The 26,528-nt window shown below is 39.0% G+C and overlaps 1 long non-coding RNA gene across 1 annotated transcript in view; it reads left to right on the forward strand.

Annotated features, from left to right (window-relative positions):
• The window catches only part of LOC131273362 (uncharacterized), a 32,615-nt gene extending 18,294 nt beyond the window's left edge, over positions 1-14,321 (forward strand). The window contains exons 2-4 of the long non-coding RNA XR_009180576.2: positions 13,438-13,481; positions 14,078-14,113; positions 14,251-14,321. This is a non-coding gene — a long non-coding RNA (uncharacterized lncRNA). The remainder of the gene's footprint in view (positions 1-13,437; positions 13,482-14,077; positions 14,114-14,250) is intronic.
• Positions 14,322-26,528: the final 12,207 nt, after the last annotated feature.

Genomic DNA, 26,528 nt, shown 5'->3' on the forward strand with positions numbered 1-26,528 from the left:
GAATAATATTTTCACATTTTGTTCTTAGTGTGGGAAACTGATTCCACTAGTAATGAAACTGCTTTTCAAGTGGTGGAGATGGGTTTTCCCTGGACCATCCCACTGCTTTTTTTTTTTTCTTTTAAAGATTTATTTATTTATTTATTCCCTCCCCCGCCCTATTGTCTGTTCTCTGTGTCTATTTGCTGCATCTTGTTTCTTTTGTCCGCTTCTTTTGTTGTCAGTGGCATGGGAATCTGTGTCTCTTTTTGTTGCATCATCTTGTTGTGTCAGCTCTCCGTGCGAGTGGTGCCATTCTTAGGCAGGCTGCACTTTCTTTCATGCTGGGCTGCTCTCCTTACAGGGTGCACTCCTTGCGCGTGGGGCTCCCCTATGTGGGGGACACCCCTGTGTGGCATGGCACTCCTTGCGCGCATCAGCACTGCGCATGGCCAGCTCCACACAGGTCAAGGAGGCCCGGGGTTTGAACTGCGGACCTCCCATGTGGTAGACGGATGCCCTAACCTCTGGGCCAAGTCTATTAACTGTTTCTTGATTCTCACTGGACAAATGAGATGAGCGAAGAACCTTTTTAAATTAAGTGGTGCTTGAACCTAGGATGCTTGCCTCTCTGACATTTGTAACCACTCACCTGGTGGTAGAATTGGGGGGTGAGAATTACTGCTAAGGTGCCACCACATCCATTTCAGGACACCAAGAACAGCAGCAGCATGTGAAGGCAGACAACTACAACCAGTGCTCACCAATTAGATTTCTAAGGTTTAGATGGGTCTCCTCACATGATGATTCCTCCTCCATTGCAGTGAAGGATAAGAAATTTTGTATTTGTTTGTTTGACTTTTGATTAATGGAGAGGGATGATTTGGGGATTTGGATTTTATTTTTGAATTAAGGAAAAATTCAAGTTTTAAAAGAATTTTCACAGCTATGAAATGAAGGGGTCAAATTAGGTTAATGGTTCTCAACCTGATATTATTTGACTTAAAGTGTTCTTTGCAGTTAGAAAGGTGGAGGATCCATGAATTATGTTTCAATATTTCATAGTACATAGAAAAATAATATGGTTGTTTTTATTGCTTTTTAAAATATTGGTTTAATTATGCATGTTTTGAATAATGTAAAAGGAAAAGGAATGTATTAATCTTTAATAAATGGAGGCTAGTTATCAAAAGTTTTCAAAGCATAGTAGAAGTATTTTTGAGTTAAAGAAAGGTATTCATTGGTAGTAAAAATTTAGAAACCATTGAAATCAGGAATTTTCAGACACTTGCAATTTTAAAACTTTTAAGAGTCTTGCTTAATATTCAGAATATACTTTGGAATCCCTTCAGGAAAGGTGTGTTTTATGTAGCAAACAATTTCTTGAGGATCTTTTTACTTCATGTTACTCTCCTTTCTGGGAGCCACCCCAACATACAGAGCAGTGGCTCCCATGACATGGAAATCACCCTCCTCTACTCCTAGCCATAGCTGATTGGTCCATGTATTATTACCTGGCCCAAACTACATAGGTTAGATTCTCTTTTGGAAATTTAAGCTGACAGAAACATAGATTGGGAGTTGTTATAACTAGGAGTTATTGATGATAAGACTCAAACATATGCCATTGAAGACAGTCAAAGTTCTCTGATTTCTACCCTTACTAAATATATTTGTTTCCTTTTCCTGTGTAACAAATCACCATAACCTTGGTAGCTCACAAAAATGCACATTTTATAATCTCTCAGTTTCCCTGTGTCAGGAGTCTGGGCACTGAATTTGCACAGACAGTTTATATACATTTATATATCTATAATGAAATTTAATTTTCTCAATTTCAAATTTGACAATCTGGAACATACTTAAATATGAACATTTTCTCAATATTCTGGAGAAAGTTATTTGAAAACATATAAACTGCATGATAAAACAGATTATTTTACATTTACTTAATGCTATCTAATTCATACATAAATGCATTGGAAGGTGGTATATTATTTTTTTTAACAAATACTGATCACAAGTTCTTCATAAAATGGAGAAAGAAGATTTAAAATAGAACATTTGGTAAGGTTCATGCATCACATTTTATTTAATTCTCATTGCATTGCAGCAAAGTAAATGATGCCTACCTCTTAAGACTCCATCAGTGATAGGGAAGCTCAGGATCAGAGAAGCTAAGAAATATCTCAAAGGTCAGACTAAAGACTTCTAATGTTTCACTACACCAAACTATCACACCAATGGAATGAATCAAGAGTTCTTGTCTAGTCTGTATCAACTTGCTTCTCATATATTTGGAGAGGCCAAATGTGACTAGGCAATCTCAGCATTCCCTCTGCAGTCTTTAACCAGGAATGCAAAGACTCTACCTAACAGTTTAAGCTCACAGAGAGGTAGAAGATACTGTGATGGTAAGACATTGTTTTTTTAACTTTTGCCACCCACGGTTCACAGTCTTTTTAAAAGTATTTATAAAAATTTTGTCTATAACCTCAGATTTTTTCTTAGCACTAAACATTTCATGAACAAGAATACATAATCCCCACTCATTTTTGCTGCTTTCTGACTGGGCTAAAGGTTTTGCTGAAATTCAAGAAAGGAAGTGTGGTGGATTGAATTCTGTATCCAAATGTAGACATGATCGGCATGCCTGTGGGTGTGAATCCTTTGTAAAAGAATTTCTTGAAGATGTTATTTTAGTTAAGATGTGGCCCAGATGAAGGAGGGTGGTCCTTGATTTGGATGACTGAGTCCTTTGGAAGCATAGGAAACTCAGGCATTGACAGAGAGAGCCAGAGGGAGAGCCAGAAGCCAGAAGTAAACAGCACCCTGAAGAGAAAGGTGAGGACCTCAAGGCAGGCAGACAAGCTAAGGAAACCCAAGAACTGCTGGCAGCCAGTGCCAGAATGTTGTAGATTTGGGGGAGAAATCCTCCCCTTGCTGATGCCTTGATTTGGACTTCCTCTAGCCTGAAAACCATGAACCCATAAGGTCCTGTTGTTTAAGCCTACCTACTGCATGGTATACAATACAGGATTCCCATATACCACCCTATTATTAACAGCTTGCGTCGGTGCGTGTATTTGTTGAAACTGGTGAAAGCATATTTTACTATTAACTAAAGTCCATGATTTAACTTAGGCTTCGCTATTATCTCTATTTCTTTTGAGTGAATTGCCTGAAGATTGAATTCATCTTGGTGGTGGTATTTTTTTGTTTGCTTGTTTGTTTGATTTGTTTTGTTTATTTATTAGAAAGCTAACTAGTAATTTAGTGAGGTGAGACACCTTTAATTATTTCTTCTGGCACTAAATGGCACTCTGTAAGATAAACATGGTTTATGTTTTAGATTCTCAGCTATATAAAGACTATACAAATACTATATAAATGGTTCTTTTAACAATAGGAAGTTCTTGGCTCACAGTTTCAGAGGCTAGAAGACCTCCTCCTGGGTCAGTATCTTCTGGTTGGCTGGCGATTTTTTGGGTTCCTTTGGCTTTTCTTCCTGTGGCAATGTACATGGTGGCATCTTCTCTTTTCTCTTCTGGGTTCCATTGACTTTTACCTTCTGGCTACTCCCCATGGCTTCCTCTCCTGAGCCCAATTTCCTTTCTTTATAAGAACTTCAGTCATATTGGAATAAGACCTATCCTCATTCAAATTGGGCACAGCTCAACTAATAACATCTTTGAAGGTCCTATTTACAAATGACTCAAATTCATAGGACCAGGGGTTGGGACCTGAACATGTCTTCTGTGGAGGACATGATTGAATGCCCAACAGCTTCTAATGAACTCATTTCCGAAGTGCTTAAATATTAAGGGTATTGGGTTTATAATTAATTCTTTCCATCCCTGAGAAATTTTTAGAAAATTCTGTTCCTCAGTAATGAATTCCTTTTTCCTCTTAGAGGTACATTTCCTCTTAGAGGTACATTTCCTCTTAGAGGTACATTTAATTTACAAAGGTAGTTTAGAGGAAAGGTTTGGTGTTATTTTGGGGCCAACCAGACCTTCGTGAAAACTCCAGTTCTATCACTTGGTATATCTGTATAATGCACTTAAACTATCTGAGTATTAGTAGTCTAATTTGTAAAATGCAGATTGGAATAGTAAACTGATGAGGCTGTTGTGAGGAATAAATAATGTAAGGTATATAAAACGCTGTGCAACTAGAAGGGAGCTTTTCAAGGTAGAAGTGTCATAGGGTAATGGCAGCCAAAGAAGGTCAGGAATTAGAACCTCCTGTTATAATTTGAAGCTCCTAAGCTTAATGGAATCCCTGCATGATCCCTTTATTTTAAAGGTTTACAGTTGGTTTACATTTGGCTGGTGATCCTGTGTGTTGTAGGTGTTGATCAATGATCTTCTTTCCCTCACTAGCTTCTCCCCTTGAAGATATAAGAGAGATGAATGGATATTTTGTGGTCTCACCGTCACCTTAAGAGCAAGTGGCACAACCTTAGTGTCTTATACAATATTGTTCCTTCCAGCCCTAGTATCCAGTAACTAATTCCAACAAGGGTTGCAAATGCTGCTAGGATTAGATGCTTATATCCCTAAATGGATTAACAGGGCTAAGTAATGTGACAATTGTAATGGATGCTGTGGTACTCTGCCCATATTTCCTTTCAGAACGAAGGCACTCATTCCACAACTGCCAGATGTTTTGTTGGCCACTGATGGACCAAGGATAAGCCCCTTTCTGGGAATTGCTCATGGCATAAAGACGCTGCCTTATTCAAAGCTAAGCCAAAGTCCACTAACTGTTTAGAGTGTGCATGTAAAGGCCTGGACCCCTTTCCTCAACAAAGAAACATAATTGCTTAAGATTAATTGGCTGACAATTGATATTTATACCACTTTTGTTCATTTTTCTGTAAGGACTCTCCTGTGCTTTATGTGTAATTATACACTGATGATCCATAAAATCTTTGAAAACATTGTCAATTAAGTGAATAACCAGTCTTAGAGTTTGAGGGGCTGGACTGGAAGATTCTAAGGACATGAGTTGCCCAAATAAGAGGATTAATGGCACCTGGAAGGCACCCAGGTCACTATGTCAAGTACTTCAATTTACTTAATTCAAGTACTTAAATTTTCTGCCAAGTATCTTAAATTCAGTCATTCCTCTCCACCTCCATGGCCAGCATCATATTTCTTGTCATATCTTCCAACCTAGAAGTTTTCGGAGTCTTGTAGGAGAATCTGGTACTCTTCACCGTGTAGTTTCACTTACACTTGTCCCAGCACTTGCAGATGCTGAAGGAGGAGATTTGTGGGAACTGGAGGAGCTGTAGGTCCTCATGACAAGCGCATGGGCTGCCGCAGTGCCTGGTGCCCTGCACTGACCTTCAAAGCATAAGAAATTTCACATAAGAGAAGGAGATTCCACATTTGCTAAATTGACACACGCTAAACAATCCTAAATGCCTGTACTGCCAGTATCCTGGGGTTCTCATGGGGATCACTGAGGGAGGACCTGCACATGAAAGAGAATTACAGTGATAAGTCTACTAGGGAAGGGATTTGGAGCCAGATACACATGAGTTCAGAACTCAGCTGCATCATTCATTAGTTGTGTGACCTGGGGAAATTTTCTTAAGCTCCCTGAATTTTATCTTGCAAGGGTGCTACAAGGATTAGCTTGTAGGTGATTAATAGATAATTCCTTTGCATGCCATCTTCCAGGAAAGTCCTTTCAAACTCCTTCACCTGGATTATTCCTACTCATCTTAAAAATTCCTTGCACAAGTTACTTCTCCCAGGGAGTCACCTACAACTCCCAAAGACTATTCATCTCTCCTTCTTAATGATATTTATGAGTTATAAGTCTCTTTCTTTTGATGAATTTACTTAATTTTTTATAATTCCTGTCCCAGACATGGGTTCTTATAGTCAGAAATCTTTATTCCCCATTCTAGCATTGATCTTTAATTGTAAAATATGCTAAATCAATGTTTGTCGAAATGAACTGAAATGTAAAATGACCAATTTTCATTATATTTTCCAATCTTGAACTGTCTGAGATGGAAAAAAGTGTAATTTCTGGCTCTACCAAATAGCAAGTGAGATTTTTTTTTAACTCTGGAATCCTAGGTTGCCAGTCCACGAGTATATTTCAAGTAGATGGGACCCTTTCCTAAAACTTTAAGGAGACATGAAGAAGAATTTTCAAGCTAGGAAATACACAGGGATATCAATCTGCTCAGTTAACTGCCTACCCCCTCACAATTCTGCAGCAAAGCACAGAGATTGAGATACTTTTGGAAACTTTTATAAAACTGTAAGCCAACAGAGGCTAAAAAGCCTCTTTTCATTTCCATATCATATAAAGAAAATAACTACCTTTTCCATTAGAATGTTCATTTACTCAATTCTTTAAAACATTTAAATTTTTTCTGCCATACACATTCGCCAGTCATTTTGTACCTTATCCGTTTCAATTATCCTTGTCTTTTAAAAGTCTGGCCTTGGTTATATAGCCCAGTCCTTTCATCACAGTTCTTCTCTGTGAGACTGGGTAATTTTAAATAATCTTATTAAAGAAAAGAATAGATTGAGTGGTTTGAATTACCATTTCCCAACAGATTTCTAGTTCAAATAAAACTGTCTTTGGTTTTAATGTGGTTCGTTTTTTGCTATGGCCTAAAATTAGAAGGGACACATTTTCAGAGCTAAAAATGGTAGGTACAAACTCACAACATTTTGGAGAGGCATACTAGTGCAGCCAATTTATTTTTTAGATCATGAGACTGAAGTTAAAGTAGTGAAGTAATTAGCCCAAGGTCATATACCTAGTTGATAGCAGAGCCATGACTAGCCTTTAGATGTTCTTATTTTACTTTCAAGAAGCAATTGTAATTAAGTAGAAACTTAGAGAGTTTTCCCAAGGTCAGAAAATCTTGGTTCAAATTCTGGCTCTGAAAGAGTATTGTGGTACGAGGCTAGCTCGGTTTCTCACTATAAAACGGTGCTTTCACAACCAGTTGGAGGAGCGCAACAAATGCTCAGTAGATAATTGCTGAATCTGAAACTGGGTCTTATGAATGTGGTTTTGCTAAAAATCATATTTTAAGATTTCTTTGAGGACCACTTGTATTCAAAGTCAGCAAGAGAAATATGCAATGTTTAAGTCTCCAGGTAAAATCCCAGCCCACCAGTCAGCTGATATAAACTAGTAAAGTTCAAAAATCATTGACTCTTGGAGAGAGGATACGGCTCAAATGGTTGAGCACCTGCTTCCCACATACAAGGTCCTAGTTCAATCCCCAGTACCTACTAAAACAAAACAAACAAATGAAAAAAACCAACATTCATTGGGGAGCAGATCTAGCTCAGCAGTTGAGTGCCTGCTTCCCACGTACACAGTCCTGGGTTCAAGCCCCAGTACCTCCTTAAAAAAAAAAAATCAATGGCTCTTAATTGTAACAAGATCCAAATTTTCCTCATGAGGAAACAAATCTTGAGGTTTCCCCAGGTGTGAAGTTGATACGTACCATCAAGCTATGAAGGCATTTGTTCTTCAACCAGAATAATTCTGAACAATCAGAATTGTTATGGCAAGATGTTACTAAAGCTAGAGTCAAGCTGTTTCTCGTATCTGTCTAGGAGGTTCATAGAAATGCTGCTTTCTTAAAGTAAGCCCCAAAATCTGGAGATGATTTTTATTGATTTAGTGCAGGAGCCTGTGGCTTGGGGCAGATCAAGAAACACTGACTCCATCCTTGGATGTGTTTCACAGTCCCATTGCCCTTGGGCCAACCAAAATTGCATGATTGGCTGGCCACAGCAAGGGGGGGTGAGGCGGCAATGTGCTCTCTAGACTGTTTCAGGCAGAGGGAACCTGCTTCTGTTTTTTGATAGTCTATTTGAGACTTCAAGGCCAGTTGTGCTCCTCTGCTGGAGAAGCAGTCCACTCTCTGATGTTATGGTCTTCTAATATAGCAAACCCAGAATCTTCTGGGAGAGGAGGAAAAGAGGGCTTGTTCTGAGGAGCAAACAACAGCGGGAAGGAGTCACAGAGAAAGAGAAGACAATTCCTACTTGTTAAATTAAATTTCACAAGCTTCCTATTTACTAAGACAGTCATCTATTCTGTTTTTATTGAAATATAAGATATACTATATATTCACCAATGTGCACAAATTCTACAAGTACAGCTTGATGAAGTTTATGTAGGTCTACACCTGTGTAATCGCTACTCAGATGAAGAAAAAGAAGATTGCCAGGATCTGAGGAGGCTCTCTCCCAAACAAAAATTTATGTATGTGCCCCCCACACACACACACAAATGGATAAAAGAAGTTAAAAAGTTAAAACTGTTATCTCGCTTATTTGGCTCAATATTGCATCTGTGAAAGTCGTTCATGTTATTAGCAGGAATTTGTTCTTTTATTATACGTATGTGTAGTATGTCATTATATGAGCATGCTATGATTTTTTTCACCTATTTGTTTGGATTGTTCCCATTTGGGGACTATTATAAAAGGAAGTTGCTATAAACATTTTTGCTCTTGTCTTTTAGACAACATATGCATTCATTTCTCTTGGGGATATATCTAGGAATGTAACTGCTGAATCATAGGGAACACATCAGAGTTAGCTTTAGGCAAAGCTGCTAAAGAAGTGTTTCAAAGTATTTGTATCAATTTACACTCCCAGCCTAAATACATAAGGATATTGGTTGTTCTTCATCTTCAACCACACTTAGAACTATCAATCTTTTAAATTATTCCGTTAACTCTAACTTCAGTTTTATTTATAAGAGGAAATCTAGCAACATATTTAAATGTGTAAAACTCTTGAGTCCAGTTGCCTGAACTTGAATAATAAGTCTGTTACTTCCCACCTGTGTTAACTTGAGCAAGTTACTCTGTGCCTCAGTTTTCTCAAATGCAAAATTTATAGCACTTAGAACAGCATACAGCAAGTACCATAATAGTGTTAGGTGTTTTGTTTTGAAAAAATAATAAACTCATATGTTTCAAAATTCAGAAAAAAACTCTCAATGTTATTTAGATTTTTTAAAAATAAAAAATCATTATTTAGGGCTATTATTGAAGTACTAAGTGTTGTACATGGAGGGTAGGAGGTCAGGGCTGGGGAGATATGTGATGCGATTAGGCTGCAGAAAGTAGCAAGAACCAGTGGTGAGGGCCCTTATTAAGTTAAGGAGTTCAGACTTCACTCTGAACACAGTGGAGACACATTACTTTAAGTCAAGTGGTGACATGAGAGGACTTGCATAATGGGATAAAAATGGAGAGAGCAAGAGCTAGCAAGCCATTATTAGCTACTTCCTATAAAGTGGGCTAAACACATTACATAGATTTCTTTCATTTAACCCTCCAAATTTCAGATGGAATCTCATCATTATCTCCATTTCACATTATGAGTAGACTGAGGCCCAGAGAGGTATGTTACTTTCCCAGGATCACAGAATGATTAAGAGTTCAAGCTGAGATTGGAACCCAATGTGCCTGACCCCTCGATGCTAGTGGTACTCAAGCCTGAGTCCTGGCCATGTTCAAGACCTCAAACCATGTGTGTTACAAACAGGATTCTCAACTGCCTTAGCAACATTCTAGAGAAGGCATGATCCTCATCTTACTGGTGAGAAAAATGAGTCTCCAGTAGTAAGCACTCTCCAATTCATGCAGCTAGAAAGGGACAGAGTTGGAATTCAAACCTGTGTCTGCTGTCTTTCCTCCAGGAGCTTTCTGTTTGCTGTTGGTGGGGAGCTCAGATGAAAAACAACAAAAACAAGAAATGGGAGAGTAGGGCTACCTTCTCTTCCCATTTTAGTCTAAAGCAGAGATTAGCAAACTTTTCCTGTAAAAGGCTAGATATTTTAGGTTTCTCAGGTCAAATGTTCTCTGCTCACTTGCTCGATTCTATTGTTTTTTCATGAAAGTAACCTCAGACAATATGTGAACAAGTAGGTGTGGCTATGTTCCAAGAAAACTTTATTTACAAGATGTGCTATACCTCTCACCCCTCATCTTCAATCAACCTCCTCAACAAGAAGTGTTCATCCATCCTTTAACATGTTGTGCTTTCATAAACAAAAGTGTATGCAAGTGCATCGCCTGAATAGATTTCCAACGACTTACATAAGAGGGCTGAAGGTGGCTTTGAAAGGTATAAGTTTCCAGCTAAATTCCATATCACTTGAATCAGAATCCCTAGGGACAGGGATTAAGACTTACTTTTTTCACAAGTTCTCCAGTCAATGCACTTTTCAAATTGGTTTGGGAACACTGATATGCTGATCTATGTTTTTGAATGTCATTTTACCATTTTCTTCTAGCAATCTCCAGATGATTCTTTAAGATCCTATTTAAATTTTACCTTCCTTGAGAAGACTGCCCTTCTACCTGAAGCATAAAATCATTACTTTCTTATTCTGTCCTCTCACAGTGCTCTATATTCACATTTTTGCTACCCTATTTGCTGTATTTGCTGTTCTATTCTTGTTCTTGTTTTCTCTATGAGAACTCACCCCAACATATCCTCTGTTTCAGTATCAATATTGTTCAAAAGGAATGTCAGGGATGGATTCCCCTGAGGAGCTACCTCAGGACCACCTCTGACCTGGACACTATGGAGAAATCCTGTGATGCTTAAGGGTGAGAACTTACAAGTTCCTCAGAGAAGCTATTCTCCATTCTCCTGCCTGGCTGGCCCACTGGGCCCTGTACCCATTCTTTGATGGCACATAATACCATTTTACTGTACTTATGTGATGCCTTGGTTGACTCTCTGTGAAACCTAAGCTTCTCAAGGGCAAGGTTTTCATCTTCTTCCCCTCTGTATACTCATCACATAAAAAAGTGCCATGCCTAATTCTCCTAAATTTTTGTGTTTTATAATCTTGGGTCCCAATACCTCGAAGTCAGCATAACAATACTTAAGAGTATGGGCTTTGGATTCAGAAGCCTGGGTTCAAATCCCAGCCCTGGGCAGGATGATCTTGAGGTAATTACTTAGTGTACAGTGCTTCAATTTCCTTTGGCAAAACTAAAATAATATTGTACTTATTGCATCAAGTGGTTGTGAGGATTGAATAGGCATTCCATATAAAGTTCTTGGCATACAGAAAGTAGTGAATAAATTTACCTGTTATTAACATTATGCTAGCGTTTTCTTCCTGAGTGGTTCTCCAAGTCTTCTTGGAGGCCAATTATAATTGGAATTATAATGTCGTGCTCTTTCACTATTTCTATCCATAGACCTCTGTCCTGTTCTGAAACGCAGGATCCCAGCAAGGTCCCAACACCAGCCCTTCTTTTGTTCCTCACCCTCTTCTTTTGTTCCGCACAGGCCCTAGAGAGCAGTTAAGTGGGAGTTAGGACAAATGTGCTTTTTACAAAGCCCAGTGTAGACATATGATACTGCTATTCTTTCCTTGACTGGGCTTTAAATTCTTTGTTGGCAGAGACCATTCTGTCACACATACTCAGCCAATTCCTCTTGACTTCAGGAAACTTGCAAACAATGAATGATAAGGTGCATTTGAGTTGAAATGATCATGAAATCTCTTGCCCTCAAGTGTAAACTTCTCTGGAATATTATAGATCCTGCTGAGAAAATAACTAACTTGAGACGAAGGATTAAGCACTGCCCTTTGGTTGACTAAGGAAGCCCTGCTTTATATCTGTTCAACGACTTGAAGCTGCCTCTAAAATAACTCTTCTTCAGAACACAGATAATATGTTTTCTGCACAATTTTGAAGTTTGCACCTTTTTCTGACTGTGGTTCGAACAGTGACTTAAAATTTATCATGAGACAAGATAGTTAACTCTGCCATGAAAATATTTCCCTGTCTAAAAACAATGGGAATAAAATACATGTTTTTTGTTTTTTTATACCAAGGTCAAGATACAAAATTCCTAGCTTGAGCTTGGGTTTACATCCCAGGGGGCGGGGGAAGGAATGCTAGCCAGAGCCTTGACTCCAAGGTAAAAAGAAATGACCATAAATCTTCAAATGAATACCCTTTTGCACAAATGTGATACTTATTCCAAATGCCAATCATGGAGTAAATCTTCGTTTATACATTCAAGAAGACTTTGTGGTCTAAAGCAAGTGTAGGTAAACATTTTCTGTAAAGGACAAGATAGTACATATTTTAGGCATTGTAAGCCATATGGTCTCAGCCCTCAACTGCAGTTGTGGTGTGAAAGCAGCCATGGACAACATGTAAATGAATGAGTGTAGCTGTCTCCCAATAAAACTTTTTCCACAAAAACAGGCAGAGGTTCAGATTTGGCCTGTGGGTTGTAGTTTCCAACTTCTGGTCTAGAACAAATGGCTTATGTTTGAGGAAAGTTAATATGTTCCAATAATATTTGAGGATATATGTGATGACTTTCAAATCAGGGACAAATCTGTTTTTATCTTCATTGGTCACTGGTCTTTCTGGCACCTTTGGATCTAGACACTTGGAGATCATGCTGCCTGTATTAGGGTTCTCTAGGGAAACAGAGTCAACAGGAGATATCTGTCAATAGTATGCAATTTTATAAGAATCTCTCATGTGACCATGGGGATGCACAAGTCCAGGTTCGGCAGGCAGGCTCTGATGAAAGTACAATGAAGGTCCTGGATGAGTTTCTGGAAGACGTTGGCTATCCAAAGACAAGCTAGGAAATTCTCTCTGAATGCTGAAGCATTCAACCGATTGGATAAAGCGTCACTCATTGCTGACAGGCAATCTCCCTAACTGATATAGATGTAATCAGCTATCTATGTAGTAAAGTCAGTGGTGACTAAAGTCCATAAATGTCCTTGTATTACAATTGGGCCAGTGCTTGCTTGACAAGACCTGGGCAGAATTACCTGGCCGAGTTGACACATTAGTCTAACCATCACACTACCTAAAAATACTAATTATAACTGCTACTTTGTGCTCCTCCTATATACTAAAGACTTCATGCACACATATTATTCATTAAATAAATAATATCACATTTATTCCTAAAAGTAGATGGATAGTGTTTATTTTGCTAGGCTTCCAAAAGCAGATACCATGAAATGGATTAGTTTAAAAATGGGAATAAATGGGAATTTATTAGCTTATAGTTTTGAGGTTGAGAAAATGTCCAAGTCAAGGCGATGCTTTATTCCCAAAAGACTGGCTGCTGGCAATCCTTGCCTCCTCTGCCGTATCACAAAGCACTTGATGGTGTCTGCTGGTCTCTCTTCTCTTCCAGGTTTCTTTGCTTTCAGCTTCTTGCATCTGTGGAGCACTCTCTCTCTCCTTTTCTCTAACTCTTTCTATTCCATTTTATTTATTTATTTTTTTTTTGAGGTCCTAGGACCAGGAATTAAACCTGGGACCTTGTATGTGAGAAGCTTGTGCTTAACCACTGAGCCATGTTGGCTGTCCTGAGTTGGTTTCTTCACTTGTTTGCTTACGTTTTTGTTTGTTTTCATTTTGTTTTGTTTTAGGAGGCACCGGGAACTGAACCCAGGACCTCCCGCATGGGAAGCAGGTACTCAACTGCTTGGGCCATATCCACTCCCTCCCTTTTTTGTTTCATTACATTTATAAAGAGCTCCAGTAAGAGGATTAAGACCCATACTGAATGAGGTGGGTCATACATTAACAAAAGTAGCCTCATCACAAGATCTACTTACAGTGAGTTTACTCCCTCATGAATGGATTAAGTTTAAGAACATGCTTCTCTGGGATACATACAGCTTCAAACCACTGCAGATGCTATCCTCATTTTACAGCTGAGGAAATCAAGACCCACAAATATTGAGCAATTTTCACAACATAAAATAATTAGTGTGCCTAGAACTGACTGTTTCCTTCTTAATATCTGTGATCTTTTCCCTCATACTAAGAGAATCTAAGTTTTATTCGGGGAAGTTATTGCACTTAGTTGGAAATGCTCATTCCTCAGATGCCCTTGAAACAAGAGGTCATCATGTGTCATAGTTCTTATCATGAGATGGAAACAGGAGTCTACTGGCTAAGGCTTCTGGAAAAACAAACAAATTAAGCAACAATTGTTTTCCTGATACAAAGGTATACTTAGTAGTTGGAAGCCCATTCCCATTACTTCTACCTTTTGCTTCCTAGAGAGCAAATATGATGCCTGCAGGTGGAACAACAATGGTATGACCACATACATGTATGGAAATGACATGTTAAATTGGAAGAGTCAAGAGGTGGAAGACATCAAGCAGTTTAAAACACCTCCCTCCCTCTCTTCTTCTTTCCTTTCTACCTTTATTTTGCCCTTCTATTTTTAGAGAAAAGAGGAAAAAACAAAGAAGAAGAAGGACTAGGGGAAGCAGAGATGTAGAAGAATCATTCATTAAAGAAAAAAAATCATTATTAAGAATAAAAAGAGAAATCAAATGATTAAGAGAGTCCTGGGGTCCTTTCAGTTGCTCATCAAGTATTTGGTAAATTTAGGCCATAGAAAGGTAGCTGAGAACATGGACTCTGATGACAAACTGGTTTCAAAACTCAGTTCCACCAATTAATACATGAATGAACTTGAGAAATTACTTATCCTATGTATGACTTCATAATCTTACACATAAAAAAGAATGATTTTAAGAATATTCTGAGGCTTAAATGAATTAATGTATATAAAATACTTAGAAAAGTGCTTGGCACTCAATGCCTCCTAAGTGTCAGCTGTTATTATTAGTCTTACTTTTAATATCTTCCAGGGTCATTGCATGGTTAAGAGAAGATATTTATGGAAAAAGTTGCTGAGAGGATTTTAACTTTAGTCAATAAGACACCACTTTTTTATTCTACTCACCCTATCCTTCACTCATGGCTACTCTTTGGCTTTTGGATTTAAAGAACAAACGAATAGTCAAATAAGAAATTGACATTTTCTAGCATTGCTGATCACTATGTCCATTTATCTCACATACCTGAAATACACTTGCACAGAGTCAAATAGATTGATTATTCAGTATGTGCCAGACATTTTTATTTTATTTCCTATCTCATTTCATCTTTAGAAAATGAAGGAGGAATTGTTTTTGTTTTCACTACTCCAGTGATAAGGAAACTGAGACTCAGAGAGATGAAAGACCTTGTCCAAGATCTGTTCTATATGACAGAATTAGAATTTCACCCCAAGTCTCTTGGATAAACTTTAGAGTCAGTGCTCTTTGGCACAGAATGCCCTGAGCATGATTCTTAGGGTTCCAGTTCTCTAGATGTTTCTATGTATAAACCGAAGGTGTCAATGATCTGGAAATAGAACATCCATCAGTGGATGCCACCTGTAGGACAGAGCCTCCATGAGCAAAATTCAGTTCCAGTTAAGAAATTCCAATCCTGCAAACTCATTAGCTCCTCTCATCCGATCCTAGCCACACCCCCAGAACTGCTTCCATAGAGCTCCATCTAGTGCCCTGGGGCAGGGCAATTCAGTAGGGATGGGGGATTAAAGCAAAGGTCAGGATTCTTTTGGTAGATGCTTCCCCACCAAGCCTTCTAGGTGATGCTCAATGCCAGATGGCTGTGTTGAAGAACAACAGTCATCTTGGAGGAAGATGGACATGTGACTGTTTCTCCTGACAATCCTAAATTTTCTCCCCAAAACTGAAGGAAAACAATCTCTTTTGAATTTACATTCTGTTACCCAAATCTTCTGTCTTTTCTCAATATCTCCTCCCTTTTTTCTTTTTGGTGCCTTTGCTTGAGTTGTTCCCTCTTCTTGAGATTCTTTGGACCTCGGGATGGTGCTAAATGGTGCTACTCTGTACTCATGGGCAATCTCTGCTTCCCCTATTCTTTTCCCATTTATTATTGGAATTATCTGCTTATGTGTCATTCTTGCCCATTAAACTGTAATTCCTTAAGGGACAAGACTTGGTCCCATTAATTTCCCCTAACTTTTCCTTTAGAAAAATTTCAAATCTATTTATTATTGTACCACCAACATTATCACAGTGTCCAAAATACATTAGGTACTCACTAAATGAACTGAATGAGAATTACAGACTTTTACATCTGGGAGGTGGCTTAGAAACAGAATCTAATACTTATCATCACACAGATGTAGAAATTGAGGCCTAGAGAATTGATGGGCTTCACCCTTTTCATCTCAATATTGGTTTGGGACAATAGGACTGATATGTGAAAAAAACCTCAATCCCCTATTTTCCTCACCACAAGCCTTTATTATAAGACAAACAAAGAATGTGAAGGATTAATTCGCACATATATCATTATATGGATTGGCAATCAGGAGGTATTATACTTTTCTCCTGAGTAGCTATTTAACTTTGAGAAAAGTCCCTTATCCTCTCTGAGCATCTGGTTCCCAATAAATAGGCATGCTATTATATGTCTTGCTGCTTCATGGCATTTTTGTGGGAATGCATATTAAAAATATGTTAAAGTGCATGAACAAATGTAAAACATAATAGAAATTCACTGTATTAATATGCTATTATTATTATGATACTTTAATAACGGCATCAGAAAAATAAATTAAAAAGCAGTAAATAATGGGGAAATCCTAGGGCACTGTTGCCATTTCCTTTTGCAAACTATGGTGCTTCTCTTTTACCTGGAGCTCAGGGATAAAGATCTGGAAGACAGTCAATAAATAATAATTGATTGACTGATTGGTTGGCTGGCTGGTTAATGCCATAGCCAGCTGCTCTCATTATGAATCAGCAGCAATATTTTTCCACTCACTTGTCCCCTCTGGACTTGACTTGGCCATACCCTTAAAAAAAGCACTTTCATAGTACAATAAATCCCTGCCATCTCTGCCCAACTTTATGACTTTTGGGGACTGACAATACCAAGAACATAATGGGAAACTCTAGTTACAAAAATATTTCATGTCCCATGATTGGGGACTTGGTTTCTTGTTGGGGACCATTGCATGCCAGGAGCTATGTTTCAAACAGGAAGTAGTTCTCTGTGGTAGATGACATGGCTTTGCCACAGAACTCAGGGCTTTGTGCCGAGACTCTCTACTGATATTTTCCAGTCTCCACATGGAATTTTTATCTACCACTGACACCCCCAACACCATGGAATTTGCCCAATCATATGGCCCAAGAGGCAATAACACTTGCACCACAGCCTGAACCTGATGCACAGTCATCTTTACTCTGAGACACACAAAACTGGTATATACCCTGCCTAAATCATCAGATAAACCAGGTGCTCTTAACCTTTTTTTGTTCCATGGACCCCTTTGTCAATCAGGTGAAAACCACAGACCCCCTCTCAGAATGTAACAGCAGATAGTTTTATGACACTCAAAATTAGCATGTTTTTAAATTAAATTTTAGGATTATTCAAAATTAATTCAAGCTCACAAACACCCTGAAAGCTTTCCATGAGGCCCTTGGTTCTTAAGAATCCCTGGGATAAACAGACCAGAGCAATAGTCATTATTATGGTATGTGATGATTCCAATATGAAAAGGCCTATTGAGGCTCTCCTTTTCTGAAAAAAAAAAATTTATTATTATTTTTTAAAGATACATAGATCACACAGAATATTACATTAAAAATATATAAGAGGTTCCCATATATCCCACTCCCCACACCCTCCACTCCTCCCACATCGACAACTTCTCTCATTAGTATGGTACATTCATCGCATTTGATGAGTACATTTTGGAGCATTGCTACACAGCAGGGATTATAATTTAATTGTATATACTCTCTCCCAGTCCATTCAGTGGGTTATGGTGGGATATATTGTGTCCTGCATCTGTCCCTGCAATATCATTGTGGACAACTCCAAGTCCTGAAAATGCCCTAATATCCCACCTCTTTTTCCCTCTCCCTGCCTTTAGTAACTCCCATGGCCTCTTCTCCACATCAATTACATAATTTCTTCCATTGCTAGAGTCACAATATTTCTATAGTAGAATACCAGTAAGTCCACTCTAATTCATACTTTATTCCTCCATCCTGAAGACATTGGGATGGTGATGTCCATTCCACCTCTAAATTGAGAGGGGGCATAGATCCCACCTGGCTGATGCATGGAATTCTCCTGCTTGCACCTGTAGACTCTCTCAGTTCCCTGGCATGATAGTTAACAATCCTCACCTCCCTGTTAGCTGACCTGGGTAAGTCCAATGAACCAGAAAGGGAGCTTTTTTAAGTAGCAAAAGGAGACACCAGTGCAAAAATTAGTCATTTACCTAAGAATGTGTATCTGAGCATGCCAAGATTACTGGATCACTAAAATCTTCATTGACGTTACAAAACCTTGGCTTTTGGGTAGGTTTTTCCTCTTATCCTTTGGTTCACATGTGCCTCTCCAGGCTATCAAAGTCCTTTTTTTTTTCCTGCTCACCAGATCTGATTAACATACCATCCATATGAAGGACCAGTATTCTGTGGAATTGTTCAGATGTAAAAAGTTCCTTTGACTTAATAGAAAATAGGGGTTTTAACTTAACTTTGGTATAAGACAGTAAGTGTGCACTGTTCTCAGTTTGAGGAAAATATAAATTATCTTTGATTTTCTTTCTGGATAAGTATTGAAAAGAACATATTACCCAGAAATATAGTTGCACTATGTAGCAGTTTGATATGGTTATGAATTCTAAAATAGATACTGGATTATGTTTGTAATCTGGTCTGTACCTGGGTGTTACTGAGTTATGATTAGGGCTTTGACTGTGCCATGTCATTAGGGCATTGAGCTCCCACCCTTTGGTGAGTGGGGACTCATGGATAAAAGGCAAGGCAAAGGACAGAGGTGGAGCGTTTGATGTGAAGGTTTTTATGTTGGAATTTGATGCTGAAGCCTTAAGCTGGAGCCCAGGAAAGTAAGCTCACAGAGGAAACAGAAGCAGCCCCAAGAAGAGAGAAACCTGAGCCTAGGAAAAAGAAGCCTGAGGAAGGGAAGAACTCAGGAAACCTGAACCCTCACACACATCGGCACCCATCTTGCTCCAACTCATGGAAATAGACTTTGGTGAGGCAAGAAACATATGCTTTATGGCCTGGTATCTGTTAAGTTCCTACCCCAAATAAATACCCTTTATAAAAACCAACCAATTTCTGGTGTTTTGCATCAGCACCCCTTTGGCTGACTAATTCACACACCAAGAGGCTGGATTTTGTTCCAGTAATGGTATCAATAAGTAAGCAGAAGCTATTGGGGCTGTAATACAATTTGGTTCAGTTTATGGTAGTTCATCTTCATCCACCATGATCCATCTTTTTTCCACAGAAGACAGAATGTTTAATTACCTTGGAATATAATGAAGACATAATCCCTATCTGTGTTAAGTCTTTGAGGATGCCACTAATCTCTGGCATTCTATTTGAAATAAAGCAATGCTTCTGATTTACTATCTTAGCCTCTCATTCATGGTGGATTTTATTATAGTCAGGAAACCGCTATGAAGGTTCTGACACCTGTTAAGTATAACCATCCTGATTATGCATTCAGGTGAAGTAAATGATCACAAGGTTGATATGACAACCTGTTATATCCACTTTGAAATAGACATGTATCACCTGGTCTCCATAGGCTCACACCCTGTCAGGGGACCATGGTGGCATTTAGGCCCCTGAGATTAATATCTATTCATCCTCCATATTCAACACATCATCAATGTTCTGGATATTTCCCTTTCTCCTCTTAATTATCTGTGTGTCCCTTTGCAAAGCAGGGAACGTCACTGTATATACTTGTTGCATTGTCGCAAGTTCATTTTTCAAGAGGGAGTGAGTGCCGTTTCACTTAATGACTTTGTATGTGACCTGGCTCCTCATGATGAAACTGGGCGAAGTTTGGTGATTTCTCCATTGTAGATGATCCGACATCATTCTCTCTTTATATATATATATATATTTTCTTTATATATATATATATTTTAATTTTAAGATACTTAGATTACATAAATGTTACATGAAGAATATAGGGGATTCCCATATACCCTGCTCCCTATCCCTCCCACATTTTTCCACATTAACATCCTTCATTAGTGTGGTACATTTGTTACATTTGTTACAGTTGCTGAACACATTTTGGAGCATTGCCAATAAGCGTGGATTATAGTTTACATTGTAGTTTATACTTATTTAAGTAAAGCAATACCTTGGTTAATTGCTCATCTACCTAACCCCTAAAATCATCACTGTCTTTTAATTATTGCTACAGTTTTTTACAGGTCAGGACCCCGGTTGCCATTCTGGACTTTTGCTCATAAAGATATTTATATTCACCTCACATGGCATGGTGAAGTGCAACCATTTGGCCTCTGGCAATTCTGAAATCCTATCCTCTGCCTTTACATTAGATATATCACTATCATAGTGCCATCGTCTCCCTACATCTTGTATACAGAATATAGTTTCCTCTTTGCTTCTCATTGTTGGTGGTGATTAAGTAGTGCATGTCTTATCAGTTTAATAAAGGAAGTTTCCTATAGACTTACCTGAGGACAAAGTTAATTCTTATGTTTTCTGATCTTATATAATAAATCCATTCAAATATGACCTCTCTGAGCTTTTAGTCCTTGCCTCAATACTCTGTCAAAACAGGTCCAGCATCATCATTTCATTTATTGTAGCCTTCCATTTTCTTCACCTTCAAAGAGCCACCCCATCAGTGTATTAGGATTGGTTTCAGGTGTTCTTGCCAGAAAGAAAATCCCAAGTCATGGAAAAGTGCCTCCTTGTCAACCAACCAACTTTATCCAGTCAAATATTCTAGGTGCTTTGATCCAGCAGCCTCAAAAGCAATTCCCAAACATGTTTTCCTAGTTGCTACTTATGCATGAAACTACGTGCTACAAATACTTTTATGGACAATACATTTCCTCCTGAATTAGAGACAGGAATTCCTCAATAGAGGCATGCTGAGACTTGACCCTAATTATTTTGACCCTAATTATTTGTCTACTAGTACCAGTGACAAATGAAGGAAATCCAGGAAGATGGAGGCAGATCTGAAGAAGACAAGCACCATTTTCAGTCATTTCTCTCAAGTCTGATCTTTGTATAATGTGCAGGCAAGGAAGAGGCTGCTATTCTCTAGCACTAGACAGGGCAATGTTTGTGCAGGCCCAGAGGGGTCAGGAAAATCTAGGAGTTCTATGTGCTCAAGCACATCCATCCAGATGTCCTCTTTCTATGTCATTCTTTCCATATTAGAGCACTGACTTTAGAGTAGAATACTTACTGTGACTTTGAAATCAGGTTTTGTTTTAAATCTGCTACTCTCACAACCAGATGCTAATTTTCAATGGGAATCTGACCTTGAGCTGCAGGACCTGATGGTCAATTTAAACACCACCATAGATACTTCTTGGATTTCATGTCATGCCCTGAGTTAGTAGCTGTAGTGGGTTGAACAGTGGCCACCATAAAACCTGTATATCTGGAACCTCAGAATGTAGCTTTATTTAGAATAAGGGTGTTTGCATATGTAATTAAGGTAAGGACCTCAAGATGAGATAATCAGAAGAGGAGAAGACACACAGAGACACAGGGAAGAAGGCCATGTGGAGAAGATGAGAGACTGGACTGATACTGCTCCATGCTAAGGAATGCCAGCAACCACCAAAGGCTGGAAGAGAAGGAAAGATTCTCTCCTAGAACCTTCAGAGGGAGAGTGGTCCTGGCTAAAACCTGAATTTAGGATTCCTAGCCTCCAGAATTGTGAGTGAATAAATTTCTGCTGTCTTAAGCCACCTAGTTTGTGATAATTTGTTATGGCAACCTTAGGAAACTAATATAGTAGCTATCTGATCTTTGTCTACCATTATTTTCCTTCTGTGCCTTTGATGGCAGTGAATAATGGCCAACCAATTCCTGTGATTACCATTTCCCCCATATATCTCAAATTTTAGAGATAGTGCTTAAGGCAATGCATCCCCTTCTACTTTTAGCTTACCTAAATTCATCACAGGCGAGAATATTAGTCATTGTGATATCATCCCACTAACGCCGGAGTTACTACCATTCCACTGTCCATGAATACATGGATCCTTGATGCTCTCTGGCCAGCAAGTGAACCAATCCCAGGATCCCATTCTGAGGATCTGATTCCTAGGGCCGCTTCTTGTACAAATTGCCTCAATTTATATTCCCCATAAGAATTGAATCTGACTCTAGGTTCTGATTCAGATATTAGTAGCTTATTTGGGACTTGATCCCAGGAATCACTGGGAGAAGATAAGACAAGTAACAAAGGAGAACAATCCAAACTGTATAATTCAAATGATAACAATGTGTTATCAAGCAAGTTCTCATTGTAGGCAATGGGAGTTAAATCCAACTAGGGAACACTGGAAGCCAGTATAGAGCACACACTTCAGAGTTGTCCTGTTCAAGACACAAGGGTCTGCCAAGTTTATGTACCATTTCCCATAATGGTACATAGTGTCAAGACTACTTCTGGCTGGTGGTAACCTCCCAGCACTTTCACCCCTACACTGCTGTGGGCAGGTTGGAGAAATCTCTCAGGCAAAGAGAAACTGGTGATTGAACTTCAAATTTAGAGCAGCGTATACAAAAAATGATAAGTCTGAGAGGTTATGGGGTTCTATGTGGGAGACCAAGAATCTGCTAAAAGAGTCAGATATGGAAGTAAGAGAGACTAAGTAGGAGGCAAATACAATAGTCTACATTAAAGAGTGCGAAGAAATATACTGTATCTTGAGAGTGGATCCTCACCCAAACCTGGGATATGGAAAGGGTAGGCTGAATGAGAATGAAGAGACAGACAAGGGCAGACTTGAAAGAATTTCTGACCATATTATTTTTTAAAGTTGAATTAGCAAGGGTATTTAAAAGTGCTTATGCTGGTATGTTTGTAGTGGTATATATGATTAGCTTTGAAATTTGAGAATGTTTCCATGGTTGCAGTATGCAGGACTGCTTAGAGAAGCAAAAAGTCAGACATGGAACATAGTAAATACTTAATCATTGTTATAAACTAATACTTGTAAGACAGACATTTTCATCTTAGACAAACTCTGAGTGCTAGAAAGTACTCCTTTGCTTTGAACCAAATGTGTGGATATAGTTTCTACTTCTAGTTTTTTAGCTTTCTTGCCCATATGGGAATGGAAGACAGGAAAGGGTTTCCCACATGGAAAGGGCATGGACTCTGTAAGTACCCACAGTTGTGCTACAATCCCTCTCAACCATTACTGACTGTGCAACCCTTGAGCCTCAATTTCCTAACTAGTAAAATAAGATCAAGAACTCTCATTTTCCTGTATCATCAAGAAGAGCTAAACATATAAGTAAATCACATAACTCATAGTTGTCCCTCAAAGCATATTAATTCCAACCATCTTCTAATTAATTGCCCATTCATGATTTAACCCTTTAAATATTTGAAGGTAGCACTGACATTCTCCAGAATTTTTTTGATTAATTATAATCCTGATAAGTTTCTAAGTTCTATGTAGTATCTAATACTGTACTTGGCTTGTCAAAGAGTGGTCATGCATGCTAATTTAATTTTATACATTTTTAATATTTGGGAATTATTCTTAAAGTGTCAGTTAAAGATACTCAAGTCTGATATACCAATAGTTTAATCTTCCTCTCAATTCCACATCTAATTCTAATGAAAAGAAAACTCGGATGATTTTCAATATTCTGCCATTATTTGTATGATTTAATGGTGCCTATACCAAAATGCTATGATGAAATCAATTTTGTATTTTAAAAATAACAAGAATTAATTGTTTTAAGATTATACAATAATTCTAGCAAAACTTTGAGACTGCTACAATTATTTGAACATGGTTGTTGACCATATACAGAAACCTCAAACCCTATTTTCTTCATCAAATCTTCCTGTATTAAGTATTAATGAAGTGGGAAGTAGATGTGGCTCAAGCAATTGGGTTCCCATCTACCATATAGGAGGTCCAAGGTTCTAACCCAGGGCCTCCTGGTAAAGGCATGCTGGCCCGTGTGGCGAGCTGCCCCATGCTGAGTGCTGGCCCACGTGGAGTGCAGGCCTGTGCAGAGTACTACCCCACACAGGAGTGATACCCCACACAGGAGTGCTGGCCCATGCAGAAAGCTGGTGCACCAAGATGATTCAACAAAAAGAGACACAGAAGAGAGACAATAAGAGATGTAGCAGAACAGGGAGCTGAGGTAGTGCAAGAGAATGATCACCTCTCTCCCACTCCAAATAGTTCCAAGATCAGTTCCCTGGAGCTGCCTAATGAGAATACAAGTAGAAGAACACACAGCAAATGGTCACAGAGAGCAGACAACAGGGAGAAGGGGGATAAATTAATAAATAAATAAGAGGGTGGGGCAAGATGGTGTCTGAGTGAGTGCACCTTATAGTCTCTCCTGCAAAGAAGCAGCTGGGCAGCATTGGAAATTCTTCTGGACCAGGCTGTTTCAGGGTTTTGCAGGGCAGGAGGTGTCTGGACATCGATTTAGTAGGACGGTGACAGAAAAGATTCGTGTAAAAGGTAGAATTTAGGGTCTCTTTCACGGAGATCAGGGCTGCATGCAGGACACTTCCCCCTGGGCAGGTAGCACGGCGGCTGCGATTCCTGGAGGCTCTGCTGCACTGGGGAATTCCTAAGCCCTGAGCTGGCTATTCAGGGCCTTGCAGGGCAGGAGGTGTCTGGGAACCGATTTGGTGAGACAGAGATGGAGGAGATCTTTGCTAGACATGGAATTTTGGGTTTCTGACACGGAGATCATAGCTTCCAGCTAGAGCCCCGCCCCCTAGGGCTGGCTGCCCATCTGCGGTGGTCCTTAAATTCTTTGCAATACAGAGGCGTCACCAGCAGGCTGCTTTAGGGGCTTGCAGGGTGGGAGGTGTCTGGAAGCCGATTTGGTGAAACAGAGATGGAGGAGTTTTTTGCCAGGTATGGAATTTTGGGTTTCTGACACAGAGATCATAGCTTCCGACTAGAGCACTGCCCCCTAGGGCTGGCTGCCGAACTGCAGCAGTCCTTAAATTCTTTGCAATACAGAGGCGTCACCAGCAGGCTGTTTCGGGGGCTTGCAGGGCAGGAGGTGTCCTGAAGTCGACTTGGTGAGACAGCAACAGAAGAGACTCTTGTGAGAGGGGGAATTTTGGGTTTCCAACACAGAGGTCAGAATTTGCGGATGTGACCACCCCCCCCCATAGGGCTGGCACCCAGCTGTGGGGATCCCTGAAGGCTGTGTTGCATTGTGGTGCTCCCAGGCTCCCTGTTAACTGGATTCATGGTTTCCAGGTCTGTGTCCCCTAAACCCTGGTGTCCCACACGCCAGAAACTCACACCTCTTGAGTCTGCAATATCACAGACTTCCCATCCCTGAATCCACCACACCCTGAGGGCCATCTGAGGTCCTTGATTGTCCTAGCCCTCAACATTTGCAGTTTTGTTTTCTCTTTTCTTTTCTTTCCTTTTTCTCTCTCTCTCTCTCTTTTATTGTCTTGGTTGCCAATATTGCATTATCTCTTAGTCTTTTCTCCCATTGTATGCCACAAGGTCTTTTTTCGTTTATTTAGGGTTTTTTTTCTTCTTTTCTTTTTCTTGCTTGTTTCCCTCACTTTTCTCTGCCCACCACCCTTTTTTCCTTTTTTTCTTTTTTTTTTGTTCTCTTTTTTTCTTTTCTTTTTCTTCTTATTTCCTTTATCTTAATTATACAATAGGTGCTGCAGGGAACGCCTCACATTTGCTGGGTTTCCTCATCCTCCATTTCCTCATTTCTATGTGAAATGATTTTGGCCATCTACACTATCCCCTTTCCCCCACATCTTGATATTTTCCATCATCTACTGTCTCTCCTATATTCCACCTCCCTTTCTTTGGTCGCCAAAGTGTCTAACTTTTAATTTCTAATACTTTGTTTTGTGTTCTGTCTTTTATCCACTCTTGATACTATTGTCTTTCTTTTCTCTTTCCCTCTTTCATGAAAACACTGGCTTTTTAATTCATACTATATTCCTCCCATATTCAGTTGACAATCTCATTATAGGTACTCTACTTACTGCTATAACTCTACACAACTTACATGAATCTAATATCCATTCTCCCAGATCTCATATTGTGACTCCATTAACATTTATTAACAATAATACTTTACACATTTTCCTTTTTTACACAATTGCCTTTCCCTGGTCCTAATATTTTCCTTCAAAGTGAACTCAGCCAGCAAAAAGAAATTAGAATAAGAAGAACAAAGTGACAAAGAGAAGATAAAACACTTATGCAAGAAAAACAGCTAATTAATCCCCAAGACTAGACAAAGAAGCTAAGGAACTGATTAAACCTGTCAAGATAAAATGATGACCAGACAGCAACAAAAAACTACAAACCAAACCAGTAATCAGGAAAACATGGCTGAATCCAATGAACAAACTAAAAACCAGGAAGGGGAGCAGAACTTCAGACAAGTAATTAAAGATCTCAGAACATATGTTAGAGACAAACTTAATGAAGTAAAGGAAGAGTTTAACAATATGAAGAAAACACTCAGAGAGGAAATTGCAGACATACACAAAAAGATAACAGATATGATGGGAATGAACACCACAGTTCAAGAAATCAAAAATACACTCGCAGCAAATAGCAGCAGAT

The sequence above is a fragment of the Dasypus novemcinctus genome, chromosome 14, assembly GCF_030445035.2.
Source record: "Dasypus novemcinctus isolate mDasNov1 chromosome 14, mDasNov1.1.hap2, whole genome shotgun sequence".
Lineage (NCBI taxonomy): Eukaryota > Metazoa > Chordata > Mammalia > Cingulata > Dasypodidae > Dasypus > Dasypus novemcinctus.